Consider the following 15122-nt stretch of genomic DNA (forward strand, 5'->3'; position numbering starts at 1 on the left):
CTAGTATCTACATAAACCAGAAGTGAGTTGGTATAGATACAAAATGAAACTTCTAATCTTAGGAAACAGGTGGAAATTGTATCAAAAAAAGAACGGACATATAAGACAAGAAAATAAATAGGATACATTGAGAAATAATTAAAATAGTGTTTAAGGACTGTTCAAGTCTATACAAGCCCACTGAAAAGGCAAGAAGCTTCTGGAAAAGAATAATTAATATACGCTATGTCTATATGATAACCTTTTTTTGCTAGTGTCCCTTACCTATATTTTTAAAAATAGCTATATAATCATGAGGTAAGACAGGGGTCATCTTGTGAATTAAAGATTCCTTAAAAGATAAAAAGAATATGGTAGAATTACTTACTCTTTTTTTTTCATAATAGATGTAGGTTGTTTCAAGGATCAGTGCTCAGATCCGTGATATTCAACATTTAAGTAAATCATGGGGCAAATTTGAACGTTTCTACATAAGTTTGATTGAGAAGGCACAGACAATACAGAATATCTGGTGATAAAATTATAGATACAGCTTAATGGCAATGAGCTGCACACAAGTAAAAATAACCCTACCTAGCACAATAATAGGCCCTAGATAATACATTGCCACACATACAAGACATCTGGTGTCATGTCAGAAAGTTCTCTAAAAGTGTCAGCTTAATGCTCAATAATACTCAAAAAGGTAAAGAGAAAACTATTAAGAATATCTCAAAAACATCATTATGCCATTGTATAAATTCACGAGGTACCACATCTGGAATTTTCCATGCCATCCTAGGTATCTTCCCTCAAGAAGTACTTAGAGCGGAACTATGGAAAAGTACAAAAAAATTAAGATATGCTGCACAGAAGTTTCTAAATAGAAAAAGAAAAAAAAAAAAAAAAGGAAAAAACCCCCCACAATTAGGGCAATTTTTTTCAGCCTGATAAAGACATTGGAAAAAGACTAGAGTATATAAAATAATGAATCCTATGATGAAGTTGAAAAAAAAAAACATTAGTGTTGCATGTGATTCATACAAAAAAGAAGGAAGATAAATTTAAAAAGAAAGAATCAATCTTGTAGAACCACCATTTAAAACCACAGTTTTGCAACACACTGTTGTAGGATTTGATGGAAGTCAATGGGTTCACGAACAGGTCGGGGCAGAGTCTGCCACTGCCTATCAGTTACGATGGCACAGATACAAATTTCAGCTAAGAAGTGCCTTTCTTTTCTTCTGAAGTCATCAGTTAAAACACGTGAGGTATCCCAAGGTTGGGTACGTCTCCATTTGTCCTGTATCTTTTATGTCTCCCTAATGGCCACTTTCCAAAAGACTTATTGAATTGGTTGGACGCTTGGTATCACCAGCTTAGTTGTTTTCACGCTTCTGGACTATGTTTCTGAATCCTTAAGCTTATCTATTATTAGCGTATATTTGTTCCAACTGAACTTTGATTTAGTTACTATTTTTATTATTGTTATTATTAGGGTGTAAGACTTAACTTGTCTAGTTGAAACAGGAGGTAAGAGTTCATTATAAAGCTATTTCCCAATATCAAGTATTTTCTCCTCCTTTTTTTTTTTTTTTTTTATTTTGCATTCTCATAGCTTTCCAAAAAAATCACTTGAACTCCATTTTACATGATGTGACAGAAGGAATATGATCCTTACCCCACTCTCAAAAATTTCTATCTGTGCAAAGGCGGGGGCTGAGAGCACCCTGCACCAGGTCAGCAGTGAGAAAACATTTAAACCAGCATGAACCTACTCATGCAGAACTATTAGCTAACTGAGAGCTGAGAATCTGCTGAAAATTTGCTGTACTGTAAAAAGCAAAAGACAACTTAATGGCAAAGGGCAAGGACTGAAATCAACAGAAAGAGATTCTGCCGTTGGACAGTATTACCCAGTATTTTGCTCTAAAACAGTAACTTACCCAGCAAATTGCTAAATTCCTCCCATTCAAGACAGACATCAGTCAGACAATACACCAGGATTGCAGAGCCATGGCAGTTTAAAATATCTGCTCCTGAGCTTCCTCTGTAACCCAGCTCGGCTGTCCTCCTCCTGCGTGCCAACACCAGTACCTGCCCAATCCAAGCCTGCTCAGAAAGCTTGAACGTGCAAAAACTAACCCACCTGATCGAAAACCTGAACAGTCTGCAGACAGATCAGCTCCCAACATGGCTCACTGTGCAGATGAACAGATTTTAAGTGACAGCAAAGAAGGAAAGAACAGAAACACTGCTGCTAGAGGAACCACATGCAAATAGTCTGATTCGTTCCATTTCTTATCATCACTTATTATTGTCCAGTGTAAAACAAGAGCCTGTGCTTCCATAACATCTTATTTCCATGAAAAAATGTCCTTACCAGAGAGGAAAAAGTGGGAGTTTTACTCATCTTCTCAGGCAACTATTAACTTTTCTCTAGAAAGAAATTTTTCTAGAGATTTAAAACATTTTCTGTCCCACAGATAAACAAACACCTCCCGGTAGTACAAGTAGATCCTAATAGATGAGCATTAGCAACATGTTCAATTACATAAAAATAATTGAATTAGTCAATAAGCAATTGTCTCTGCTACTTGTGCAGTCGCATTAAGAGGGCATAGGAGAACCAAAAGAACAAATTATTAAGGTATCATGTCAGGGTTTGTACTGTTAGTATTGTTACCAGACTACATCATCTTAAAAAACATCCCAGCTGTCAGGCAGCTAAATATAATGCATCAGCTAAATATGATGTAACGCTATTGGTCCTCACGCGTATCATCTTCGATATGTTTTTGTGGGATGGGATTCAGACTCATTCAGAGCTCCATCGTGAAACAGAAGAGATGGTTCTTCCATCAAAGCTCATGACAAGCCATGGGATACCACAGTTAACAATACCATCCTAAACCCATTCACTTAATAGTTATTGTTGGACAGAAAGCCACAACCACAGACAGGCAATTAAGCCCTCACAAGGCTGTGGCAATACGCCATTGCAGCAGTTTTAGTATTTAAAAAAGTACAGTTGCTCTAAATTGAGAAAAATAAAAAGTCTCCTGAATGGCTGGTTACCCAGCACTGGCAGGTTGAAATGTCTTGCTTCCAACTTATTCTTGAACTCCTTGGTTTCAGGAACTGTACATGTGTGTAAGATGGCATTTGGGAGGAGTTTACAGCCCATCACAGACCATGCTCAAGGTCTCACCCTCCATCTCTCCCAGCACCTGATTCAGGGCACTCAAACACAGCATTTGAGACATTTTCAGCACAGCTCTTAACACAGTATTTTGGGAAGTCCTTCTTCCCCTTCCCCTCTTCACCCAAACCATCAGACTGACAGATCCCTGCAGAATATTTTAGCTTGACAAAGCCAACAAGCTCTCCCTATATAATGTCTGCTATTCTCCCACACCCTGTTGTGTCAGAGAAACAGATGTTTCTCTGCTTCTCTTCTGACACGTTTGTTCACTGTACAGCATGAGGCAGCAAGCCTAGATGCTCCCCTCTTTTGCACCAACTAGACTGCCAAAGTACAATGTATTTAATCAAATTCAATCACGAATGCCTCAAAAGTGGATGCAATTCTTTCAAAAATAATCATCTCTTGAAGCATCACATGTCACTAGCTTAGGTTTGGGACTTTTCTGCCAGTTCACTAGGCTTCCAGATTTCCTTTCACATCTGCTCAGAGCTGGGTATCCTACATCTAGTGAATTTTATTCCACTTCTCCAAAGGGAATTTATGCAATAATTTAATTAAGGCTTCCTTTTGTTCAGCTAGCCCGCCTGGGGCAGGGGATTACAGGGATCCCAGGCCCAGGCAGGACGAGTAAGTGTTTGTGTTTAAGCCATACTGATGATGAATTACACCTCGGGGATGGAAAAAACCAAATTAATATAGGGACCACATGATATCACAAGGTACCTTCTGTATTTTTTTCAATCTTTTTTAGTAACAATGGCAGAAAATGGAAAAATGCTTTTGTTTTCAACAAGATATTTGTTCAGTATCAGTAAGAGACAGAGTTAATTGAGCCTGAGGCTTAGTTACGAGGAGGTCCTTGGTGTTTCAGATGTTTGACAGAATCTCCTATTAAGACAGAAGATTTGGAAACTCAGAAGGCTGCCTCCAGTGAAAGATTTATAGTATTTCTCATACTTCTATCATAGCACAAGGAAAAGCTTGTCTTTGATTATTGTCAACAATTTCTTCCTCACCCCAAAACTAAGTCATGCACCAAAAGTACATAGGTCTGTAAAAATGAAATATATTATCGCTATGTTAAGCATATGGGTATTTAGGGACACTTAACCATATTTGCTTCAGGCTTACCCGAAACTGTAGTCTGGGGTTTAATAATGTTCTTGGTTTATTACCTTGTCTATCTCAAGACAATCAGAATCTATCTAGTTTGATAGAGTAACACACACTAAACAATAATATAATTAAAAAAATATATATTTCAAAAGCATGACTATCTTGAGGATGTGCACTACACATAGGGGCACATACCTGAACACAGATTTATAACATTTGTTATTTAAGCATATGAAGAATGAGTGAACTCTATTGATTTTTATGTGCTCACAAAAGCAGCAGCAGAGAAGGGAAGCAATTTTGCTGAAAAACTAGACAGACTTAGACCTCTTTTAATTCTACACCAAAACTTAACACAAGATAATAATAATAAAAAATAATCTCTGAGAATCATTCTCCATTTCATCTCTTCTAGTTGCAGAACTCTAAATATAGTTCTATCAGGGCATTTACCATAAATTGAAGTAGAAAATTCAGATTTTTTTATTGAACCATTTCATCTCTTTTTTGATTTAAGAAATGAATACACATAGACTGCTTCCTCAAGGAAGATCAACTGTAATGGTTTCTTTTCATTTGTATTATGGAATGCTGACAAAATTTCAGCCTTCTCTGTCCTATTTCATTATCATTCTTCAGTTTTTAACAACATACGCTTTGTCAGCACTCTTCATTTATAGCATATTGCTCTATTTTCTATGACTGTTCTATCTTGCTAAAAATAAAATTGGGAATTTGTCTTACATAACTTGGGTATGGGGCTTGTTCTGTCTAGCTTTTATTCTTTCTCACCTTCCAAAAACCCACTTGCTGTCATTTCTGTCTTGAAGCTTCTCAAAATAACATATACCAGGAGGGTATATATTGCTCTTTCTTGACAACTGCCGATTCCTTAGCTTGATAGAGGTTTTCCCTGCTCTTGCAGACAGCACTCACATGGCCATCATTTTCCCGTTCTTCAATTTGTGCATGGAATTTTGTAATCTGTCTTTAGCTATCAGCAATTTCCATTTCTTTACTATTAAGACAGAAATATCCTAAGAGTTGCACATTTACCCATAGTACTGATCCAGAGAGACCAAAGGGATATTCCATACCAGAAAATGTCTGCGCAGCAATAAAAGCTGAGAGAAGGGAGAAGGAAAAGGGGGCTTTTGTTATTTATGATGTTTGTTTTCCGGAACACGGCTACACGTACTGAAGCCCTGCTTCCTGGGAAGTGGCTGGACATCACCTGCTCATGGGAAGTAGAGAATAAATCTTTTGTTTTCGATTGCTTCTGCGCATGGCCTTTGCTTTATTAAACTGCCTTTATCTTGACCCAGGAGTTTTTTCTATCTTATTTGCTCTCCCACTCCCCATCCTGCTGAGGACAGTGACAGAGGAGCTTGGTGGGCACCTGGCCTCCAGCCTGGGTCAGCCCACCACAAACAGCCTGCAAGAGTAATGGCTTCCTAGGTAGGATCTCCCTTTCTGAAAGTGTGACTCTATTAAAGGCATGGGCTTTTTTGCACGCTGCTTGCTTGCACAGAAGAAATTCTGGCCACTCTGAATCTGATTAGTCACTATCATCACTTACCACATCCCCAACCCCTGTGTAATCTGAAAGTTTTATGAATATTCGTTTTATATTTATTACATGCGATAAAAAGTGTTAAATAGTAGAGAAAGAAGAACCTCAAAGCATATCTACTCAGTGATGCCACAACTGTTTTAAACAAGTTTGCTTCAAAATACACCAGTTGCTTATTTTTAATCTACTGCACCATGTTGTTTTGCTGTTCTTCTTAAGGTATCACATGCTATAGATATTTTTCTCAAAGGCATATGACTGATGTCAACATCTTTGTTTTATCAGTCAAGCTTGTAATCTCATTAAAACCACTATCAAGGCAGCTTGGTAGGATCTATTTTCCCTCAGCCAGTGCTCTTAGGCATTAATTACATTACCTTCCTTAATTTTTTATTAAGCAAGCCTTGTATTAACCACTGCATTATTTTGCTCTGGATCAATATCAGACTAACAGGCTAGCAATCACCAGGACCATTGCATTTACTCTTTTTAAATACTGGCACAACATTATCCTGTCTGGCATCTGTACCTTCCCCAGATGAGTTATTTTAGTTATTACAAAGAACATTTCTATACAAAAACAAAAATGCCATTGCCAAAGTAATTTTACCTTGATGCTTTTGGTATTAAACTCAAGAATACAGCTTCAAGAAGCCTAGGCATCTAAATCCATAAATATTAAGAGCTTAAATCCAACTTTCTCGCACGTATGGGTACCCAGAGCAGGCAAAAAAATGAGGTCTGAAAATGTTCCAGTTTATGGTCAAGACCCATCAGGGCAAGACTAATTCAGCTCTTCCACTTGTCGGGCTCATCATGTAGATAAGCTCTGTTATTTCAGGAAAAAGAGGAAAAAAAACCCATGCCCCCCTGCCTACTACTGCCTACCCTGCTGACACAACATTCCCCAGGGGAGATCCTGGTCCATATCCTCCTCCAGCTGAGGAGACTTTAAGCCCTATTTCACACCTCCTTGGAGGGTTCCCAACTGTTATGCTGTCGGGTATTATGCAACTCCATCTGTTTCTGCTAGCACATTTTGTATGGATTACGTACATAGTCACTGAACTAAAAAGAAGGATAAAGTAAACCTGACTCTACAGCGTGGGTGGAGGGAAGAGCTAGATCCTGGGCCCTGCTTCTACCACCATTCAGTATTTCCGTGGTATGCTCTAGTCAGTGAGCTACTGGTTGTGAAGAGTCTTAACAAGCAACGCAGCTGATTGAAGAACACAGCATCGGATAGCGCCAAAAATTATTACAGAGCAGATAGAAACAGAAAGCTATTGATTAAAAACATTCAGAAAGAAACATTTCCTCAACTATGTTTGTATAGCTATATTCATATATACACACACACCCATATATTTATAAATTTAAAAAGAAAGACTGCAGTGAAATAAAAATTGGCATCCCTATAGAACATGAAGTACATTGGAAGTTCTGAAACAAATGAAATGTCATTTCATTCTCCTTCTACTTCTGGATATTATACTACACTGTGATATGTAGAATAAGCACCCTTATATCTTATAAAAAAATTGGTTTTACAATATAGACTTAGCGTAGTTGATACATCTAGATAAATTAATCAAAATTATGAAGCAAAAATGAACTGTTGCAGATGTCAAGATGAAAAGTTTTGACACTATAAAAACAAAATGAGGAGCTTATGTAAACCTACTGTAACTGCAGACAGCAGCGATACAGATGGGTGCTCATAAAAGTTTTAGACCTTGAGAAAAGTTCACACTCTGGTGAAAAACACTGCATAGAAAATTGGTTTAACTGCTTTACTATTCAACTCTTTTAATACAAATTTTTCAAAAATACTTCTTTCTGAGAGGTAAATCATCTTTCACAAACAATACGGTATTTCAAATCAGTGCAAATTATTTAACTGTTTTTCCCTAAAATGTTATCATCAGTGATGTAATTACAATCTCTCTTTTATCAGCTAATTTTTCAAGATATGGAATATACTTGCTTACAACATTCAACTACATAGTGCCCAGAAGATTTCCTTTTTTCTCCTTACAAAGCTTTTGAAGCAGCAATACTAGCAAACGGGAGTACACAATACCCATAGGAGCAGTTTCTGTTCACTGCCTTTCTAACTTCACCACTAAAAGTAACCATATTCTTAGTTACTGCTAATCTGTGCCTAATTTTTTTTTATTATTTGCTTTATTGACAGTTTAGTGAAAACAGCAGCGGAAGTGTATAATAATCCTCAGCCACATCAAATACTGCTCTGAGCTCGTACCAGGAACATAGCATCTTAGAAACTTTTACTTGTTTCCAACTCTGCCTCAGAAAATCTCAAAGAAATATAGGTGAGTTGGAAGTCTCCCTGATATGTCTCTCAAAGGAACAGAACTCTGTTTATTTTCTAAGAAATGTTCTGTAGTCTATAAAAAAAGGAGAATTTTACATGTCTCCAACTCTTTCATTCACCTTATATGACAATGAGATGTTTGCATTTAAGTGAATATGCAGCACAGAAGCAATTTCAACACACGTGAATTCTCCTCTACATTAGCGTGCTCTATGCAGTGTTAAAATGCCAAATGTTTATCCATTTCACTCACCACTATAACAAATATACATAAATAATGCATAACAAAAAATCACAATATCAAGATTCTCTACGGAAACCCTTTGTCAACTGGTTTTTGTCTATTAATTCTTAATCCACAATGAAATGGCTAGTTTCTCAGACACTTTGCTGGAGCATAGCAGATGATCTAAACAAAGTGAAAGTGATGTCCTGCAGTAGATGCAGGACGATTTTCCCAAGTCAACATGGAAATGACAGACTATTTTTGAATGATACCATGCCACAGAAAAATACTTCCTAATTTTTAAAGCAACTCAATCCTTCCTCCAAACCAAAATACCAGTTGAAGCCATGTCTAGACCACACCACACTCTCTCATATAATTAAAAAAGAGTACATAATTTAAGAGGATCAGAAAGTAGGGCGGGGCAGTGGGGGCACACAAAAAAAACACTACAACAACAACAACAAAAATAAACAAAAGGAGTCTTCTAGTCAATTGATTTTGAGCCACAAAGAAATCCAGGCAAGGAAAGAGGGAGAAAAAAGAAGAAATCTACTTATTCCAGAAAGCCTTGGGAAACTCTTATCGAATCCACATAAAACCAAAAAAGGTATAAAACATTTCTTATAAATATTGGTGCAGCTTAATTTAGCCAAGGCCACTTATCTTAATCCTATATATAATTTATATACAAAGTCCTGTAGCCTTTTAAAAAGAATGCACCCTATTGTTAAAACAGTAGCTTAGAAGCTTACTGCTAATTATGATCAGCTACAACTTTAACAAGCGTAGGGAATTGATATGGCTTAAGAAAAAAAAGCTCACATAGACTAAATATGCTGCAAAATTCTCAAATCGGTTATGTTTTGATACAGCCATTTTGTACACTGTTCATATCAGATGAAGAGTTTCTATTGCCAATATTACTGTGTTCACAACGTCTATATTTGAACATTTTCATCAGGTTCAGTCTAGTCAGGAAACCGCCACATTCCATTATGGTCCAAAGCAAACAGTTACTTGTGGACTCATTATTGCCTGGTTTTAACTAGCATAACGAGTTTTTAACAGATTTTTACAGCACAAGCTATTAAAAGTAAGTAGTGTGTGCCAGACGCAAGGTTTGAAGTTCCTGCTGTGAATACCAGATCTCTTTGTGCCCTCGTCTTCATGTTCATACGCTGGCTCACAAACACTCCCATTCTGAACGCAAGGTCCTTCACCGTCCCACATGCAGATGGCACGTAGGAAATAAACCAGAAGAGATAATTGCTCTCTTTGGCTAACTGGTCCTACACCCTTTTTTAAAAAAGCGTGGCCCATCTTGCTCAAATTCAGTTTGGGTAACTAAAATAACTGCTTTAAATGCTCCTTCACTGTCAGCTGGGGGAAAAAAAAAAAAAAAAAAATCTTTATTGCAGTAATCGTCACAGCCTGTCCCAGGTACATTATGCACCTTGGGAACAGCCACACTTGGTCGTTTCCCTTTTCTGGTGACCTGTCCTTGTTGTAAACAGAACAGGGCAGAACAAATCTGGGGATGGTGCTATTAGGGGAAGAATCAGAAAGAGGATTTGGCTTATTTGCTGCAAATTTCGGAAACATAAAAATGTTCAATAGAGTAGATATTTAAGAAAAACTTCCCTTTTACCTCCTTTGTGAGACAGTGCTCTTGGAAACACTTCCATCCCAATCAGCTGCCTCTTTTTTAGGCATATATTCTCTACATAACTTATTTCGTGCTTGATACAAACCCATCGACGATGACAATATTCCATCTGGGCACTCTGTTTTCTCAGTCTGTCCACTAAAGCCTCTATTTCCTTGATAACCTTTCCATTTGCTTACTGTCACATAAACTGCTAGTGAGCTAGAGGAATTCCAGATATTTGCAGCTACCCAAACTGATTAACTGGTTCTCAGAATAGTCTGGTAGAGACCTGTAAAAATCATGTTTTCAATCGGCCTGAGGACATCTGAGCTTCACGGAGTAGTTAGATGTCTGAAGCAAAATGTGTTATAAGGAACAGTTCCCAAGTTTTTAGAAGATGAAATTTCTTAAATACTGCTTTCCAAATTAGAAACATTTAATTTACTATTTAAAAAGAAAAAATAAAATCATTTGGACTTTGGTACAGGTTCTGTATTTTGGGGAATTCAGAGCTGGAGGGGAGAGGGCAAAGAGGAGATGGAGAAGACAAAAAAAGACATTAATCATCTTAAACACTAAGTACACTTCAACGGAAGAAAAACATAGAAAATGAATATGCCTTTTATCTGAATAAACCCTGTGTACAGGAAAAGCCTGTAATTTGAATTCTTTACCTAATAATTATATACAATTATAACCAGAAACAAGAAAGAAGACTGAGATCAACTTTTCTGTTTTCTTCTCTCAGCCACTTTTCCTTTCAAAGAGACAAAGTTTGAAGAGTCCTATTTGCAGTCTCGAGGGCAGCTCTATGTGCTGCCTTTTAACCTACAACGGAGCACTAAACAATGCAAAAGAAAGTATCCGCAAATTTTTGCCAGTAATTAGTGGAGTTTATGAGCTCGCTCAGAATGTTATTCTGTGAATTGATGGAAAAAACCTGTTATTTCTTTCATGAGCAGTTGACATTTGTGAACAACAAGGCACCAGACCATCAGGTGGCTAATTTAAGCATTAACAGTCCTTGGCAGGAAAGACAGCCAGACTGCATGCAGGCATTTATGACAGCATTTCTAAATGTAGGTTTTAGTCTGTAATCCTATAAATGAACATTCTTTTGTGCAATATTTTGACAAATCAAGGGAAAAAATGCCAGGAAAAATCCAGCAGATAGTATGAGTCACACCTTTCCTAAGCCATTTCAGGCATCTGTTACTATGGGACCATATGGATAAAACAGAAGATGCAGGTACCTTTTCCAGTCACAAGTATTCTAAAGATATGCATATGGGTAGAAAAACGTTAAAAAAGACACCCCAATTTCATTATCTGTTAATACTATGCTTACAATAGCTTTTCTCTTATCACTGTTACGGTTAATTGTTATTCACCCTTGCTCTTTACACTCTGACATCCAAGTACAAAAACCAGAAGTAAAACATTTCACTTTTAAAGGTTTGTTTGTTTTGGTTCTTTTAATTGGGGATGTGTGTGTGTCCAACACTAAGCTCCTCATTCCTCATCTATAATTCAAAATTTCATTCTTTTACTACAAGCTTATTATACTGTCAGAAAATGAATTAGTTCAACAGAACAGGCTGGAATTGTATTTATTTTCCCCATATTAGAAGGTCACTGAATGATGAATGATGAATGTGAAAGTATCTTTGATACCATGGGTTAATGGATCATTACCTACATTTGCATAAAATAGACTTAATCATGACTGTTCTTTCATTTCATACCCAAAGAAGATTCAAGCAGTATCACCACTAACAAAAAAACCCCACCCAATAAAAAAAACCCTCACACATATTGAATACTATAAATAACGTTTGCTTACCTCATGGATTTCTATATATGGGTTCCAACATGTTGGCAGACCTATAAAGAACCAAAGTCTTGGAGGCAGAATAGCCCCTGCTGGTACTACGTATGTCCAACTGCACTTCAGAGAGAGAGGCCACAACTAAAATCCCAGTTTTTAAGACGGGTATGTGAATCAAGGCACAAATCTTGAGCTGGTTATTCATCTTCCACATAAAGATCATAAAATTAAATTAACAAATTACAGTGTATGAACTGTTTAATATTACGATTTTTTTCACTGAAATCATACTATGAAGTATCAGCTCATGATTTCCAAAAGTACCTCCTGGTTTTACTGCATTTTCCCATTTTGACTATCAGAAACATTTCAGGAACAGACAGGTAAGAAGTTTTCAAGCTGTTCTCAAGGTATGAATGAACTTGAGCAACTTCCAAAACCATGAGAATTAAAAAAAAAATAGAGTAAAATGCCATTTTCAGGCACCTGAAGAGCTATCAAAAATAGAAAGCAAAGTCTAAATGCCACACAAACCCAATACAGCCTTTTAAAATGCAAAATTGCATACAAGTACATACAAATCTGTACATCAGAATTTCAAGTCAGCTGAGCTAAACTGACTGGAGAAGGTAAATTAGACAGTAACATTAGACGAATTTGTCACAGTATTTTGAGGAATATCCAAGTCTTATAATAATTCACCAGTATGTTTTTTGGGAGGTTTATATGCATTTTTTCTTAAATAAGTGCTGCTGTTTTGAAACTTTCTTTTGGTTTGCTTTGATCTGGGTTCCAGTTCTTCAATTGGCATGCACCCTCCTTTTGGCCCTGATGCAGGCCTCCGTGCTGGTTTGGATCCAGCAGAAATATTAACACTGTCAGAGCTTTTTCCTTCCTTCCTTCCCTCTTCTCTTCCTTCCATCCTGAAGGTTTTTAAATATTGTATTTCCTCTCCAACCTCCTTATCAGTAAACCATACGCAGTGCTCATCATGAAAGCTATGTTATCACCTCTGGTCTTCCAATGACAGTTCTAAGAGAAATCAGCTTTAAATCAATTACAGCATCAATCAACCTCTGTGCACTTCAAATCCAACAGAATCTTGTGTTTGAAAATATCTACTGGAAAGAGGGTCTGAAAATATACACACAACTATCTTCTTTCTCTCAGTTGCAATGTCTTTTTATCATAATGATAAGCAATGACACTTGAAATAAAAGTGTTTGAAATCTGAATCTCACAGCCTGAAAAATGTTAGTGTCTCAGGACATTAAAAAAGAAAAAAAAAATAAAATCAAAACCTAATGCTGCCTGTTTTATCTTCTGTGCTTCTTCCTGTCAAGTGAAATAAAAGCGTAAATCTATAGAATACACAAGGAGTATAAAATGCTCTTTCTTTCCCTGTACACCCCTTGCTGTCCTACACTGAAGGTAATCGCTGTTTAGTCAGGAATTGCCGAGAAATAAGAGAAGAAGCTGCAACAGGGAAGTGCAATTGTGGGCATAATACAAAGGTGACAAGAGTCCAACCTCTGAATTGCTCTGGTGCAAGCCAGCATGCTCTCATTTGTCCTTTCAAATCTAGCTAGAAAAAAGGTTAATTTTTCTGTTTGAAATCATTTCCAGATCCAGTATATTAAAAAAAAAAAAAACAACTATATTGACATGTGTATTTATTATCTGTCCCTGTTTCAGTTCATATTTCACTGAAATTCCAGTTCTTTTTTTTTTTTTTTCTCCACTAGTAAAAAATATCAACAATTAATTTTGACTTGCATACCCCTCAGTGTCCCAACACACTATTGCTAGCAAATTGTTGGCATCACTCACAATCCAAATACTGCAGAAAATATTCTTAGAACTTTGCGTGACCATAGAAATCCTCCAGTCGTCCTTCGCAAATCGCTTTTACGACATCCTTCTCTGAGATTTGCATGTATGTAGTCCAACACATACCACAATAAATTTAAAGCACATTTGAAAACAAATATAGTACAATATTGACAAACATCCTGATAAACGTATAGAGGACTATTTAAAGCTGCTTCGCTTAATGTGGATCTAGATGTACATGATTATCAATGGGTGGAGTTTTTAAATAAAAATAAATCAAGAAAGATTATGCTTCTTCCTCTCTTTATTTTCTCCAGAGGAAGTAATCAGCTTCTCTTTTGAAAACTAAACGTTATTATATCAAAATTATTTTACTAGTTATAATTAGAAAATAATGTTATTTCCTATTTTCAGAAAGAAATTGAATGTGTTCTTACTAAAACATTGATTACATATAATTTAATTATTACTTAGAATTAAACAAGAAGTCCTCTCAATAAACCAGGAAGTTACATTGCTTTTGCTGAGCATCGAGGCCTTTTGTGGTTATGTACATGGGCTGATGACCTGCAATCCGTTGTGATACAGTAAATCCAGAGATATTTCATACTGAGGAAAAGAAAGGAGACAAAAATGGAGGCCTAACTCTTGGTTGCTGTCTTACAATAAAAATATTTAAGAATGTTTGTTTTGATGAGAACAGGCTGACCTTAAACATGGGCAAGTATCAGTAAACAAAAATGTTGTTAAACAAGTTAAGCAAACTAATAGTGGTAACAGCCTAGCATACCCCCCCCTCATCAGGGATGAGACGCTAGATCCTGCCTTTGCACACCCGTGGTTGAAACTTTCGTTCTATTCCAAAGCAAAATGGCAGGTTCAATACAGCAAACAACAGAGAAATTTGAGTTCATTTTTCTTCTGCATGCACAGGTTAGTGCAATTTATTCATTTTTTTAATCTATATTTGTATGTATGTATGCATCTATTATGATAGCAAGAGAACTAAAAAGGGAGAGAGATAATGAAGGGTGTTTAAAAGTAAAAGGATTATTTAACTCCAGTCTTCCAGTTTTCCTTTCTTTACAAAAGAAAGTCAAGGTTGAGCTAAAATCTTAATACGTTTAGGTGTAAAATCATTTTGTAACAAAAATAATGGTATTCCAAGGTAACTGCAAAACAAACCCAGTTTTTCCAGTATAACAGCCACTCTGAGAGAACAATGGGAGATTGCGCTCTGAAGAGAAGTTCTTAGTTCGGTTGTGACCTTCTTTTAGTAAGAAATAAGAATGTGAATTGAGACACGATCTTAGGGTCAAGACACACAGCTCGGCTGTTCCGGTATTCAGGTGCAAGACCGATACCAGTGC

General features: G+C 36.6%; 1 protein-coding gene across 1 annotated transcript in view; it reads right to left on the minus strand.

The window, feature by feature from the left end:
- The window catches only part of LRP1B (LDL receptor related protein 1B), a 742991-nt gene that overhangs the window by 502102 nt on the left and 225767 nt on the right, over positions 1-15122 (minus strand). The window lies entirely within an intron of this gene.

Source organism: Balearica regulorum, chromosome 6, assembly GCF_011004875.1.
Source record: "Balearica regulorum gibbericeps isolate bBalReg1 chromosome 6, bBalReg1.pri, whole genome shotgun sequence".
Lineage (NCBI taxonomy): Eukaryota > Metazoa > Chordata > Aves > Gruiformes > Gruidae > Balearica > Balearica regulorum.